Below are 14,781 nucleotides of genomic sequence, written 5' to 3' on the forward strand. Positions count from 1 at the left end.
TAGAAATCCAATCATAGATTCATTATTGCAGCATTTAAAAATGCTATGCTAACCAAGCCATGCTGCATCGATCTAAACAAATGATAATAAGAAATCACTACGTCTGGTACACACCCTGGGTGCCATAGACTGTAACTCTAGTTTATCCTTCAAAAGGTTTGCAACATGTGGTCCAGCATTGTCATGCAAGCGGATTACTCTATGTCTTTGTCTTTATTGTTATGAACGTTCCACTGCGTTGTCGATGTGAATGGCTGTCCTATACTAAACTATGAATGGTTGCGCTTGAGTTTGATAGATATACTTTTAATATCCAGTCACAATATGCTATAGAAAACGCTTCTCTTTTTGCCTTGCAAGCAGTGAAACAGCTATTCCTATAGTTGACATTTTCCCTCCTTTTTGATTTCTCCTATCGCATATAAACGTCCCAAAACAGTTGATTCGTTAACTCCTAAGTTGTATGTAAGTCTTCTAAGAATTTGACTGATATTCATTGACATATTTTGGCTTTCCAGGTCATTTTTTGTGATTAACATTAATATGACCACTTTTAAATCGTGAAATTTAAATCGCCAACTGAGATTTGATGGAGTAGCATTACATAAATTTATAAAAGTGCTTGTTGGAAATCAGCAGTAGATATCTTCAAATCACATAACAAAATTTAATTCAATAATACTAAAGGGAAAACTGTCATTTTATATAGAAACATATCAAAATCATCAAAGTTAATACTTAGATTAAGTGGCTTAGATTAATACCTAATTCCTCATGTACTAAATACTAACAGATCCTAAAGTGAAAAAAGTTCTAATTACTCTTTATTGTCCTATAGACATATCAAACTATAAGCAAAAATAGAGGAAAGTGAAATTCATTTTGAAATGGATCGCTAGAAATATGGATATTAATGATATTTAGGGAGTTGATTATCTGACAAGGATTACTACGGTCAATGAGTAAATGAGCTCAGAAATACGTAAATTTTCAAATATCTATGTGTAACAAAAAACCTTAATTAATTTGACTAAAATTATGAGAGCCAGATTCTTCTTTGCATTTTTGAATTTTTGTTTAGAAACAATAAACAGGTGTTAATCGAATAAAATTTTTATAGATTATAATGTACTATGCTTTAATAGAAAATTATATTATATTTGTTGAAGTTCTGTAGAATTTCTGAACTAAGCGTTGAGGGGAGAAAGGCGTTTGGATCAGTATCAGAAAAAGGTACGATGCATTCCATAAATTAAGATGAAATAAAATTTTTGGTATATTTTACAACTATTCTGAAGAAATAGTGTTGAAATAGAGCATCATAAATTTGTAATTAAAATGCTAAAATATTGCATGTTCGGTCTATTTCATATTAAAATAGTTTGATAGGTCCTATTCCCCTCGAGAATTATAAAGTATTAAAAGTATTGTTCATCGATAACCGCCGCTACGTCTTTCCATCTTTTAGGCAATTTAGGCATTCCATCCTGAAAGAATGATGTATTTTTTGAAACTACTCAATAATCGACACAATTTTTGGAATTTTGGTACAAAGTCATACTCATATGTTGGAACAAGTAGTAATCAGATGGAGCAAGGTCTGGATAATACAGCGGGTGGGCCAGCACCTCCCATTTTATCGTTTCCAAATACGTTTTCAAGGGATTTACAACATGCAGTCGAGTTCATGTTGTAAATCATGCACTGTCATACTGAATAATAACATCGCTGTGTCTTTGGTCGTATTTTGGCCGTTCTCGCAAAGTGGTCGGCTCTAATGCATCAATTGTACTCGATAGCGATCCCCATTTATGGTTTCATCAAGTAATGCCTTCAAATCCTCGTCTTCATTTTTTTGGCCGTAAAAAGTAAAATGTGTTGCTGCCGCTGCGATTATTTGTCAGAACACTCACTACTATTTTTGGAAGGAATTTGCACGAGAACTAAAAACACTGGTTGAAGAAATACTGTTTATTTCAATGTTAAATGATACATGTGGTCGACGGGAGAATTGAAAGGATATTAGGTTAGGTAGAGGAAGTACGGTAGCACTGTGGAAGTGGTACTATTACAGGGGGATGGAGAAAAGAAAAGAGAGCGAGACGTCGTCGTGATGGTCTTTTATAGCCTGGAATTGCATGGTACCAATCCACTGGCGTTGCCAACCTTTGTACTTGTTGATGAATTCGTGGTGGCCTAAAGGGTCGTGGCGGTCGCCACAGTTGGTTAAAAACGCACCCGAAGCAATTTAATACGCCGTAACACCATCTGCTGTAAATTCTTTAAAATTAATTTATAGACCTGTTAAATTGAATAATATATTCCAAACATAGAGATGCCGAAAGAAAAACCAAAATTTCTATAAAAAAATGGTTTTACGAAACTCGGCTTAATAACCTGATGTTTTTTAATATTGGGAATATTTAGAAGGTAATTATGAATGAAACAATAACTTTAAATAATAGAAAAATGAGATATCTATTTACAACAATCAAAAAAAAAACATTCGAAAGTTTTCTTCGCTTCGTAAAAATATAATAAATTATTTAAATATAATATATTATTTTGAGCTTTGCCAACATTATATGTTATCAAACGTCATCTGATGGAAACCTCAGGACCAATGACAATTTTTGATATAATATTTTAACATTTGTATTGTTTACAGTAACCTGAAAATTGTGCCCCAACTAAAAAATTAATTTAACTGCTGAAAATTTCCATGTGATGACTTATTACAACTTTCGACATGAATTATCAAGATAAGAGTACATCAATCAACTTACTTTAGGCGATAAAGCTCCAAAATCTACCAATGAGAAACGCTGGTATAATAAACTTGTTATATCGTGGCTGCCATTCGTTCATACTGCGTAAAAACAGATAATGCAATATCGTCATGTTCTATCATGTACATACTGTGAGACTGAAACAACATTAGTTATTAAGCATTGTATGATCGCTTAACAGTGGAAAATATTTGTTTTCGTTGGATCCAAGAATAATTTTTTAAATATTTTCTATTATTTATTATAGCAATATCAACACTAATAATCTATCTGTTTTTATTCTAATTTGCTACAGTTTTAAAATTACAAAGTAATTATTCTACGTGCCTATCGTAGAATAAATGGACTTAACAATTACATCACTGTTTTTAATGAGCAGTGCTTTTTACATATAACTTTATTGAATTGGATCAAATGGTTTTACTCTCTTTAATCTTCTAACTAAGCCGTCACTATATACGAGCTGGAGAACCTCAACGTTAATATGCTGATAGTTCTTGATAACATTATCGATGGTTTTTACCTTCAGGTCCTTATGCAGATTGTCATTACGAGCATACCATGGAGCATCAACAATACCTCGCAGTACTTCTTTCTAGAATACAAGTATGTCATTTATATTGTATAGCTGGTGCTACCTCAGAGTTGATTACCATAAATCCACATTGATTTCAAGACTTGTTGGTAAAGCAAAATAATAGGGTTATTATACACTGACAAGGCTCAGTATCTACACAACAACCACTACTTTATTTTATACATCAGCTTGAGTTCTTCATGATTTTTCTTAAAATGTGTCTTCTCCAATGTTTAACATTAAGGCTCATGCCAAGATATTTGACTATATTTCTTCTTCCTGATTAATATATATTGGCTTGCGCTTGATTATTTTGTTGGCGAAATCTATACGCACTGATTTATATTGATGGCCCCTTTTTTCTGTCCAGTATTGTATTTCGTCAATAGCTTTATGTAACTTTTGGATTGATTCATTGCTATTATCTCCAGTGGATTAGGATTGCGGTGTCACCTACAAACGTCGTAAAGATTGATTGGTGTATCGGTTACAAAAACTACAATGTTGGTGCTTCAAAAGATCAATCAAATTTCAATTATAATATACATTTTTATGAAGGAAAATGAAATCGGCAAAAAACAGCAAAATCCCTAATTAAGAATTTTTTTGAGTTTGTATAAATCAACACACCCCTTTTCACTTCCAAATTTACTAGCTTCTATTTATTGCATATTTTTAATATAGTAAAAAATTATTCTTAACTATAATTAAATTTTTTTATGGAGCTCGACAAAATGCTCAAAATATATGCTTCTAGGCGAGAGTAATGTAGGTTCTAAACTACAAAGTTACTCAAACTTTATTAGTTTTAACAAATGCGTAACATATTCTAAGTTATCTTATTTAAACCTCTTTACTTCAAATGTTATAGGACCTTTAACGTATGTTTCTATGCAGTCTTTATAGTCTCCACTTCCATTCATTTTTCAAAATATATTTTTTTACTTTTAAAAAATAATACTTAAGGGAAATAAACTTTGCTTACAATACATTTTATTTTATCTCAGGTGGCCATAAATATTGCAATCCTTTAAACAACCACAGACATTTTTGATTCCAAAATTGATTGACAATATAAATTCATTTATTTATCGAGTTTGATAAAGTGGTCATGATGTATGTATTTTACATCTCGACCAAAGTAGCGTGAGTCTCAAATCACGAAATTATTAACTAATACCCTATAAATTTTAATTTTTAGCACTTCGTGGAACCTATAAACGTTAAGAAGAAAAAAAGAGAATATTCTAAATATTCTAAGTACCCTCAAATTATCAAAAACATTCAAAAAATAAATTACATAAATTACACATTACATAATTAAATCTTTAAATTATTCCGAATATTCCTGACACATAAAAAAGTATGACTAAATAATTAATAACAGATCTTTCCCTTTATTACAATATTAAATATCGGAAAAATCAAAATGTAATTAGCCGGCTTGCAATGATAAAGTCGACAGGACGGTCCACCTACTGTTGCAATAGTCGCGGGTTCAAATCCTGCTGGAGCATGGATAAATTAATATTTCTGATTGTTAAATATTTGTGAGTGCAAAATCCGATAAGAAAAATGATCCTAGTCACGCCAGCAACCAGGTTGGGTAAGACCGGATGATTTCTAAGTTGGTCACTCGCCAGTCAGTAGGCTTAATACCAATCACCGTGGTTCGGAGCCTACGTTAAACTGTATCCAGATAAACACTCGTTGGTAAAAAGGGGACTTTAAAATGTAATTAATTAATTTAAAATATTTAATTAAATGAATGATATCAGATTTGCATTTTTTATCGATATAAATTATTATAATGGAAATTTAACAAAAATAAGTTCTATTATGAAGTATGAGAAATGTAAGTTAAATATTATATATACTGATATACTGAATATTCCGAATATTAAAAAACTGGAAAATTATTTAATTTTAATTGTTCAGTTGTTCATAATTTAAAAAGTTGAATCTATATATACAAACCGTTGAACAATATATGTTTATAAGGACTTATAATCAATGAAGTAAAAGTGACAGAACAATGTCATGACTAAACTGGCGAAATCAGTAAATTTCTCTTATTGACAAGCAGCAATATCTCATGTTAATACAATGCCTCATTTTAACAGGCAACCTGTCAATATGAGACTTTCTCTCTTCTTCGTCTAATAAGTAAATCTGTTATTTTTAGTATTTAACAAAACTCGAAAAAACCATTATTCCATTTTTTGGCATTGTTTAGATAACATAACAGTTATGATTAAGATGATGTGACAGTTGTTGTACGGTCGACTTGTCAGATTAGCTCGTGGCCAGTGTCCGTGTTCAGCTTATCCTGCTAATTGGCAGGTAGTTTCCAGTGGCACCACGTGAAGGAACAGATTACTCGTCACATTATATTTTACAAAACACAAATTGGTTACATAAATCGGATTTTAAGTCAAACAGCCCAATTGCGATTTTCTGTAATTATTGGAATATTATTTCGACAGTGATATGAATGAAGATCTTCCATGATTTTAGCATTAGAAAGGATCTACTCTCTGTATCATAATGGACTCTTCATTGAAGCTCAGGATTTACTCGCAACATATCATGCAGCAGTTCTTAAACTTTTACACATCCATCAGATATCCACATATCTCACCGAAGAAAATAATTTTGTTTAATTTAAGTCAATCCTATTTAATATGGTTTTCTGAAAATTGTAAATAAGACATTTAGATGATAATCATTATTATTATTATTTATTTATTGCAAAACTCTCAAACTTACAAGCTTTTCAAAGTTTTCCTATGCCCATATAAATAAATAAAACATAATAACAAAAATAATTCTGTAATAAATAAATTACTAAACTATATCACGAATAGGATAAATTACAACATTTTGGTACATTAATACTTAGATTCAAAACCAACAAAATTATGAGAATATAAAGTATGATATATATGAAATATAGGCGTAAAAACAGGCAAAAAAATCTATTACAAAAATCTATTTATTTTATTTTTATTATATGTGGTACTAATGTATGTGTCTATATTTATTTGTTGTATTAAATTAAGGCTTTTTTTAATACCTGAATTTGTTTTGTGTCTTGTTATTTTGTATTTATTCTTATATCAGATTCGATTTAGAACTTTATTTCTTAGATTCGTATTTTTTAAAAGACATATTTATATGCTGTTCAACTTGCTTGTAGATTTAATTTATATATAATTTTTTCTATTTACCTGTTCGTTTATAATTTTATATTTATTTTCATGTTGTTTGTACATTTACATCTTAACAACTTAATTGTTGTGTTTTTATACAGATCCTTAAAAGTTCATGAGATTGGAGAATTAGTAGTTAATAATAAAATAGTAAATAAATAAATAACTTTAACAATTAATTATACAAAATATAATTTCTTTGCTAACATACACAATACAATACACAAGGAATGTAGTAGTGTAAATATAATGAACAGGTTTTCGTCAAAAATTTGTAATTAAAAACCACTTTTTAATATTCATTGGTCAACCTTAAATATATAAATATGTTTCTCCCCATCCACAGTTTATTATCATCAATAAAATCCTAGTTCATTATACGTTGTGAAGGATACACTGCAGCAGCCCGAGTGAGAAATCCTGTTGCACCCAGCATACTCACCAGACATAGCGTCTTCTGATCACCACTTGTTAAGATGCCATCATGAAAAAGTTGTAGAAAATGATGAAAGTATTATGATTAATATATATTGTATCAATTTTCCTCAAAACCTTTAAAAACTTTTTAAAAATTCAACATTTTTAAAGTTAAACGGTGAGCAGGACAGACGAAGAGTCCAGTACCAATTTTAATAAGATTTCTCTTTTAAAAAACAGTCCAACAATCAATATGATTAAATATATCCACGTCATCGAAAGAAAATATAAAGAAAACGACTTTTATGCAATTGCAAACAAATAACAGGTAATATCTGAAAGAAAAAAATGTCTTAGTTACTTAAGTAAATAAATCACGTAATGTAAGTGCCGTATTTTATCGCAGTTAAAACATTAAGTTTACGTTTGTCCATTAAGACAACAATAACGTGCCCTGAAATATGCCAAAAAAATTGCCAAGCAAGAATATAAAAATAATACCAAGAATGCTTGTTTTAGTTATATGATGTGATTAACGAAACTGAAGCTAATGAAATATTTTTAGCAAAAATTTAACCGATTTCAAAAAATAAATAAGGAACTCACTAAAAATTAAAAAATAGTTAAATTTATATTTTTGACAAAAAAAAAGAATATTTTAAAATAAAATATGTACATAATAATCGTTGTAACAAAAACCTTATTTAACCTATCTCCTACGCTTATTTTATATTCTACTATATGCAAACAATTTAGCTTAATACATACTTAAATCTATTTATCTATTTACAATATTATGTTAACTACTACCAACTGACTACTTTGAAGTCTGTGCCGAACCCAAACAGTTATATTAATTTAGATGTGTTTTGTTGGTAATTTAATTTTTTATATATCACAAAATTATACTATCATATTTGTATATTTTGGGCTTGGTATTGAAATGTACTAACTACACAACTACAAAAGTTATTATCTGCGACGAGAATGAAATCCGCGATCTCTGTTTGGGAGCTAAACGCTTTAACCATTATACCATAGAAGCAGTTGTCTACAATATTTCTACGAGATCGTATATGCTATAGTTAGTGCTTAAAAAGCAATCTGAATGGCTTTAAAATGCACTGAACGACTTCTGATTTTCCGTCACATCAGCTCAGCAATAACGTTATACCCAAATATCTAATTTAGATAAAAAATATGTGAACTTTGTTTTTTTTTTCGTTTACTAGATTAACCAGCTAGAACCAAATGGTCTTCGGCTGATGTCGTTTCGGGTTCAAGATATGGTTGTTTTGTCGGCGACAGAGACCCTGGGTTACGACTAGGACTGTCGTAGTTTGTTTACTACCGGGATTTGTGGACGAGTAGGGATTTTATTAAGATATCATGTTCTAAGGTTCCTATGAAAAACCTCACACTGAGCATGTTTATTAAATTTTTCACAAACGGGATGCCTGATTCGAGGTGTGTATTGACGTTCCTCATAAACCATGTGGTTCTGAGTAACGCACGAACTTTTTGGATTGGAACACTTGTAGTAGTTCAAGTTGTCTCTCATACCTCTACCTCTCTACCTACCTCATACCTGTACCACACCTGTGCTCCATTGAGGCAGATTGGATGGACTAGCATTTTATACAGCGACACTTTCTGTGGGATTGGGAGTTTGCTTTTTCTGCAGAGTAGAGGAAATAATAGGCTGTACACGCCATTTCCTTTGCAAATGGCGTGCTGAATTTGGGCAGACCATTGGAATGTGCGGTCGAACTGGAGATCGAAGTATGAAACTTTCTGGAGATATGGGATAGGAACTTTATCGATTTGGAGGCGATAGGCACGGAACTCCTTCTTGCATGGGAACAGAATAGCCTGAGTTTTACTCCAGTTAGTCTGAAGCCGCCAGAATTTGTACCACGCTATCGCTTGGTTCAGTTGTACTTGGAGTCTATTGCGTATTGCGTTAGAACAGTAACAGGTTGTGAAGAAAGCGGTATCATCTGCATAAAATGCTGTGTGGGAAAGTTTGTAGAGCAGGAAATCAGCCATATAAAGGATGAATAGGGCTGGGGCTAATGGAGCTTGCGGGACTCCTGCGGGGATTTGTTTACGAGAGGAGACTGCGTCACCGATCCTCACCTAAAAGGACCTATCATCTATGAATCAATCAGGGATATCAGGTCATTCGGTAGGCCTAGTTGTTTTGCTTTAAATATTAGACCGTGGTGCCATACTTGGTCGAAAGCTTTGGATACATCTAAGAAGATGACTCCAGTTTTTCAACCTTTTATCATTGCCTGGTGGATAGTTGCTGCTTCGTGGGCAGCTTGATGGAGGCATAAATGTTTAGCACGGAAACCGAATTGTTCGTTCGGGATTATGTAATGTGCGTCTGTGAAATCGTTTAATGCATTTAATATCGCTTTTTCGGCAAGTTTGGAGAGTGAGCTAATCCGACTCATAGGCCTGTAGTCAGATCGGTTAGATTTGGCCTTTTTCTTAGGAATGACAGCGACAAGCGCATGTTTCCAGTTCTTTGGGAATTGCTTTAATCTTAGGATGGAATTGATAATGTTAGAAAGTTCTGGTAGTTGATTGCTAGTGAGGTTTTTAGATGGTTTATTGTTATACCATCTGGGCCTGCAGCTTTTTTAGAGGACAGACGTTTTATGGAAGGTCTCTGGGACAGACTCTTCAGACTTCTCTTCAGAAGATGAACTGACTGAAAGTATTTCCTCTTTAGAGAGGGGATAGTATCGTTTATGATGGATAATATCTGTTGAGGTGGGCCCAGAGAGCGATTGCATTTCATTTGATTCTCGAACGCTTTTGCGAGGAGCTCGGCTTTTTCTGGATTTGTGAAGGCGATGTCCGTAGAGCTATCAGCCTTCAGAGGGGGGATTGCGTTCGAATTTTTCCCCATTACGCTTTTGGCGGCGCGCCAGAAGTCATTTGGGGAAGAGGGGTTGCCTAGCTTTTGAAGAAATGATTCCCATTTCTTCTCATTCCAGGCTCTAACCCTGTCCCTGACATCTCTGATTGCGCTCTGCGCCATGCGTTTTTCCTCTGGGTCCAGACTGGCGCGAGCTCTTCTCGCTAATCGGTTCTTGTGCCTGATTAGTTCTTTTAATTCTCTAGGGGGTTAAATTGAAACGGTTCAATGCTACTTGTTTTGGTAGTTTTGTCTGCGGCTGTCTGTATATCTAGAGTGAGTTTCGATACTGCATTTTCTAGATCGTCTGAAGAATTAATACTTGGGATAGGTCCCGTCCGTTGAAGCTCGAGTTGAAACAAACTCCAGTCAGTGGATTTCATGTGTTTAGGGACAACGAAACTCAGGGGAAAGTCGCTTATGGTGAGGAGGATTATTTTGTTTGGAATCGAGATCTTGGAGTACTTGCAGGTCAGAGGCTTGATTCTAATTTTGATAGAAAGAAAAGTCAATTATTGTTGGTCGATTGGAGGAGTAGTGAGTTGGTTCGCTTGGTGCAATTAGCCTAAGTTCCATCTCATTTATTATCCCGGCGATGCCCGCACCAGCAGTGTTTTGTGTGCTTGTGCTCCAAAGTGGATGGTGTGCATTAAAATCACCACCGATGAATTTGGAGATATATGCTTGAAATAATGACTTAAATTCATCTTCATTCATCAATGAATCTATCGTTTTTCCGATAGATTGATGCGTATTGAATTCGCCTGTTATTTAACTCGATTGCTATGGAAGTATGTTCAAGTCTTGACAGAGACTGTGATTGCAGTTGGATGTGCTTGATGTTATTTTTAAAGGCGATGGCCGTGCCACCACCGTGGCTTGTTATTCTGTCGTTTCGATAAATTGAGTAATTTGATATTTTAAAACGGATGGAGGGTTTCAGAAACGTTTCCTGGAGAAGCAATATGACATTGTGTGTCGAAAGTGCTGTGGTGACAACTTTGTATGTGCCTTTAAAATTTGAGTGTTTCCCTCGATTTCGCCCCCTTTCCCCCAAGAGATCATGATTTGGTTCCAATGGGACCACCTCGGAAGGGCACTCTTTGGAATAAAAAAGAATTTTCAAAATCGACCTTCGAATGACGGAGAAATCGGTGAACATACATTTAAAAAAATATACAGCCGAACATAGAACCTCCTCCTTTTTCGAAGTCGGTTAAAAATACTGAAATATTTATTATCTAAGCTCTGATTTTTTAAAATTTTTTATAGAATGATTCGAAATTCTTAATCGAAAATATCAGCAGTTAATTAACATTTAATAAACTCAGTGATTTTTTGGTAAACAACGTATAAAGTAAATATCGACGACCCACACCCGATAAACATTTGTACAACTCACTAAATTTGGATTAAAATTTTAATGAAATTGTCCGTTGAACCGTAAAATTGTACTTTGGATGAACCTAACTTTGTAAATAATATTCTTTGAGAAACAGTAAAATAAAATAATAAAACGCAAAGTAAAATTATTTGCATCATTATAAAAGATAAGAGGCTAAATATGCTATCAGTTAATATTGGTAGAAGATAATTGTGTGTAATGTGTACAAAAATACTTAATGGAAATGCTATTATCAACATAATAAGGATATGATATACAGGGGTGTTGAAGAATAGAATTATAAATAAATGACACAAATTCATTCTAAATTCTAATATATTCTAAAGATATTGTCATAGAATAACAGAGTATTAAAAAAGAATTCGAATATGACTTTCATGAAGTTTTATTTGAGGGACTTATTTGATGAATCCCCTCACTGCAAAATATACCACAAGATATAATTTTTTTTTATTATATCTTGATATTTTATTTAATTATAGTACTTTGTATTTTGTTTAAACTATAAATAAACATCATCAACACATAGCCAGCCCAGGAAATCAAGAGAATCGCAGAGCAAAGAGATGTGAGGATATACTACACTCTCATGTTAAAGCCAAAGTACTGCAACTATTGAACTCATACTCAAAAGGATTAATGCATTTGATCAAGCAGTGCAGGGAAGTGTATTTAACAAAAAAAAAACAGCAGTCCTAATTAATACATCACAGAAACCAAGTAAGGACAGATGGGTTCTCCTAAATATATACCTAGATACTTGTAGGTTAGATTGATAAATCGATAGCCGGCACTTAGAGAGAGTGTCTAGTTCTCAACCAATACGGTGGTGTCGATGCCGCAAGTTTTCCAATATCCGTCACCAAATCTTTACACTATTAAGAATCATAACCGTTCTGACCTCGTTTTTTTTTAATCTGCTCATTGTCTTTCAATCAAAAGTCGATGACATGTCTAAACTATTGTAACCTGACTTACTCAATGTGTTCTATCTATACATATTTGAAAAACTTCAAGTTTACAGATGTGAGACTGGAGCAGTATTCAATTTTCGGAGCTATATTAATACACCCACCATGAGAAAAACAAAAGCCACTGTAGCTTGGTGGATTCAGCTTATTACTTCATTAAGGATATTTTCTTCTTCTGTATTAACAATCTAGAGTATTTGAATGCATAAACTTACCCTACCAGGATGCCCTTAAAATTTAAAATCTGTTAGTTTTATTAACAGTTTTTTTAACAATCAGTTTTCAATACCTTGGCTTTTTCTTCATTAACGCTCATGTCATATGATTTTGCAATGTGAACTATATCGTAAATAATGATGGAAGGTTCAATCTCTGAATAAGAAAATGTAGTACTATCTTCAACGAATATAAGAAAATATGGATTACATATAATATAATCTTAGGAAGGGAATAATACTACATGATACTGGGACATAATCAGCAAGGTTAGAGCACACCAGTTGAGCTCGCAGGTTAATACTCCTTCATTAGCTTATTATCCCTTCCTCCGGTTAATCTCCATATAAAGGTCAACAGTCTTCTCCATACTCTACAACTTCAAACATTATAGGTAAAATATTCTTTATTTATCTATCCATAAACTGTTCTACCATATTCTCGGGAAAAAGGATTATTGTTATCATAATCCTAATCACATAAGACTTTACCATCATGTTATTAAGTTAGTTGTTCTTGCAAAAAAATACTGACTGCTACACACTGAAAAGTCCTAATTCTAGTAATAGGCACATACAATATTCTATAAGTAATATAATCCAGATTATCACCGGAAATACTCGACTACGCGTTGAAGGAAATGTTGAAGCCGCTGGAGCAAAAATATACGTTTATGTAAACCAGCTAGAAAATCCAGATTACTCTCCATGACCTTGAGAGGAAAATAAAAAGTAAAATGGTGATACTCAAGGAAGAACTCAAAATCTAAAAAGACATTTGGACAGGCATAAACATCAAGAAAAAATGGGCAGGAATTACGATGGTCTTTGAAAGCTTGGAAATTACTATAAGCGGACGAATTTGTTTCAGGAATTAAAAAAAAACAATCATTAAAAAGTTAGTCAATATTTAGAAAATTGGCAGATGAGATGAGTTTTATATTAATGTTGTGCATTTCGAGTGAGGCAACTTCTGTTATTGTGAAAAAATGGATAAAAAGAAATTTTACGTGTTGATAAAATATTGCCTTTTGAACGGAAAAAAATACAGTTGAGGTAAAAACTTGGCTTGATGTCGAGTTTTCGAACACTGCCCCAGGAAAATCAACCATCAAGGATTGTTATGGTAAGTTTAGACGTGGCGAAATGACACCCAAAAGAGGTTGTTACCGACGAAAACATAAAAAAATCCACAAAATGATTTTGAATGACCATAAACTAAAATTGAATAAAATAGAAGATATCAATTGAACGTGCACGTGAATGTACACAATATATCATTCACGAATATTTGGGTGTGAAAAAGCTATGTGCAAAGTGGGTACGGTGCGAGCTCCGAGTGAGTTAATTCAAAGTTTCAGTAAAGAAATTTATATCACCATAACACCCTGATTAACAATATAGAGAAATTCAAAACACCACTGATTCCCATCGGTAAGGTTATTCCATGAAATTATAAACCTGTCATCAAAATTGATAAAAGTTGTAATCAAATTTAAGAATATTGAAACACCCATGTAAGTCTGAATGCTAAAAGTTTGGATATATTAAACATTTCAAAAACACCCCTTTGTTAAGGTTTCATTAGAATTTAGGTATTACATGGGTTCGTTTCCATTAAATTAATTAAAAATCCCAACATCATCACTTATTTAAATGGGATCCGATAAATGTCCAATTTCAATATATTAAACATTTAATTATTGTTCTTTCAACAAAATATAATCATTATTTAAAGCTTCAATTCCTTCAATATTTAAGCCTTAATTATTCGACTGATGCTTAAATTAGTCAGATATATTCTAACTTTCTTCTGTCAACTTGTCAACTCATAAATAAAGTACAACCAAAAAGAGTTATTTCCTAGACGAACTTGGAGTGATTTAATGTGTTAACGAACAATGAATATAAATTTAATTACAGTGTTTGCTTGATAGTAACAACTGTTTTGGTGGTCCAAAAAGCAGAAACATATATATAAAATGTTATATAAACATATAACATTTTTGGAAAATTAAATTTAGAAATATTTTTTATAGATTTTTATAGAATTATTCATTATAGATCTACACTCTGGGTTTGAATCGAATCATATATACTATAATATAACACATAGGCTGAAAAGTCCGGGGCGTAAGAAAGAAAACGCGGCTTTTTTTGTTCAAAATTGGCTTGATTCATCAACGTAATATCCACCAAAAGCCACACAATCATTCCAGCGCCACTCTTATGATTTATCTTTTCCTCAAAATAGGCCTGTCAC

The 14,781-nt window shown here is 32.6% G+C and overlaps 1 long non-coding RNA gene across 1 annotated transcript; it reads right to left on the reverse strand.

Annotated features, from left to right (window-relative positions):
* Positions 1-1,957: 1,957 nt before the first annotated feature.
* LOC143197701 (uncharacterized) lies at positions 1,958-7,805 on the reverse strand. The gene is made up of 4 exons (XR_013006061.1): positions 3,443-7,805; positions 3,313-3,384; positions 2,787-2,926; positions 1,958-2,271 (listed from the first exon to the last, which is right to left on the reverse strand). It is a non-coding gene; the product is annotated as an uncharacterized LOC143197701 (long non-coding RNA).
* Positions 7,806-14,781: the final 6,976 nt, after the last annotated feature.

This window comes from Rhynchophorus ferrugineus, unplaced genomic scaffold, assembly GCF_030347505.1.
Source record: "Rhynchophorus ferrugineus isolate W39M unplaced genomic scaffold, kcgeb_rfMv2 rfM5, whole genome shotgun sequence".
NCBI lineage: Eukaryota > Metazoa > Arthropoda > Insecta > Coleoptera > Curculionidae > Rhynchophorus > Rhynchophorus ferrugineus.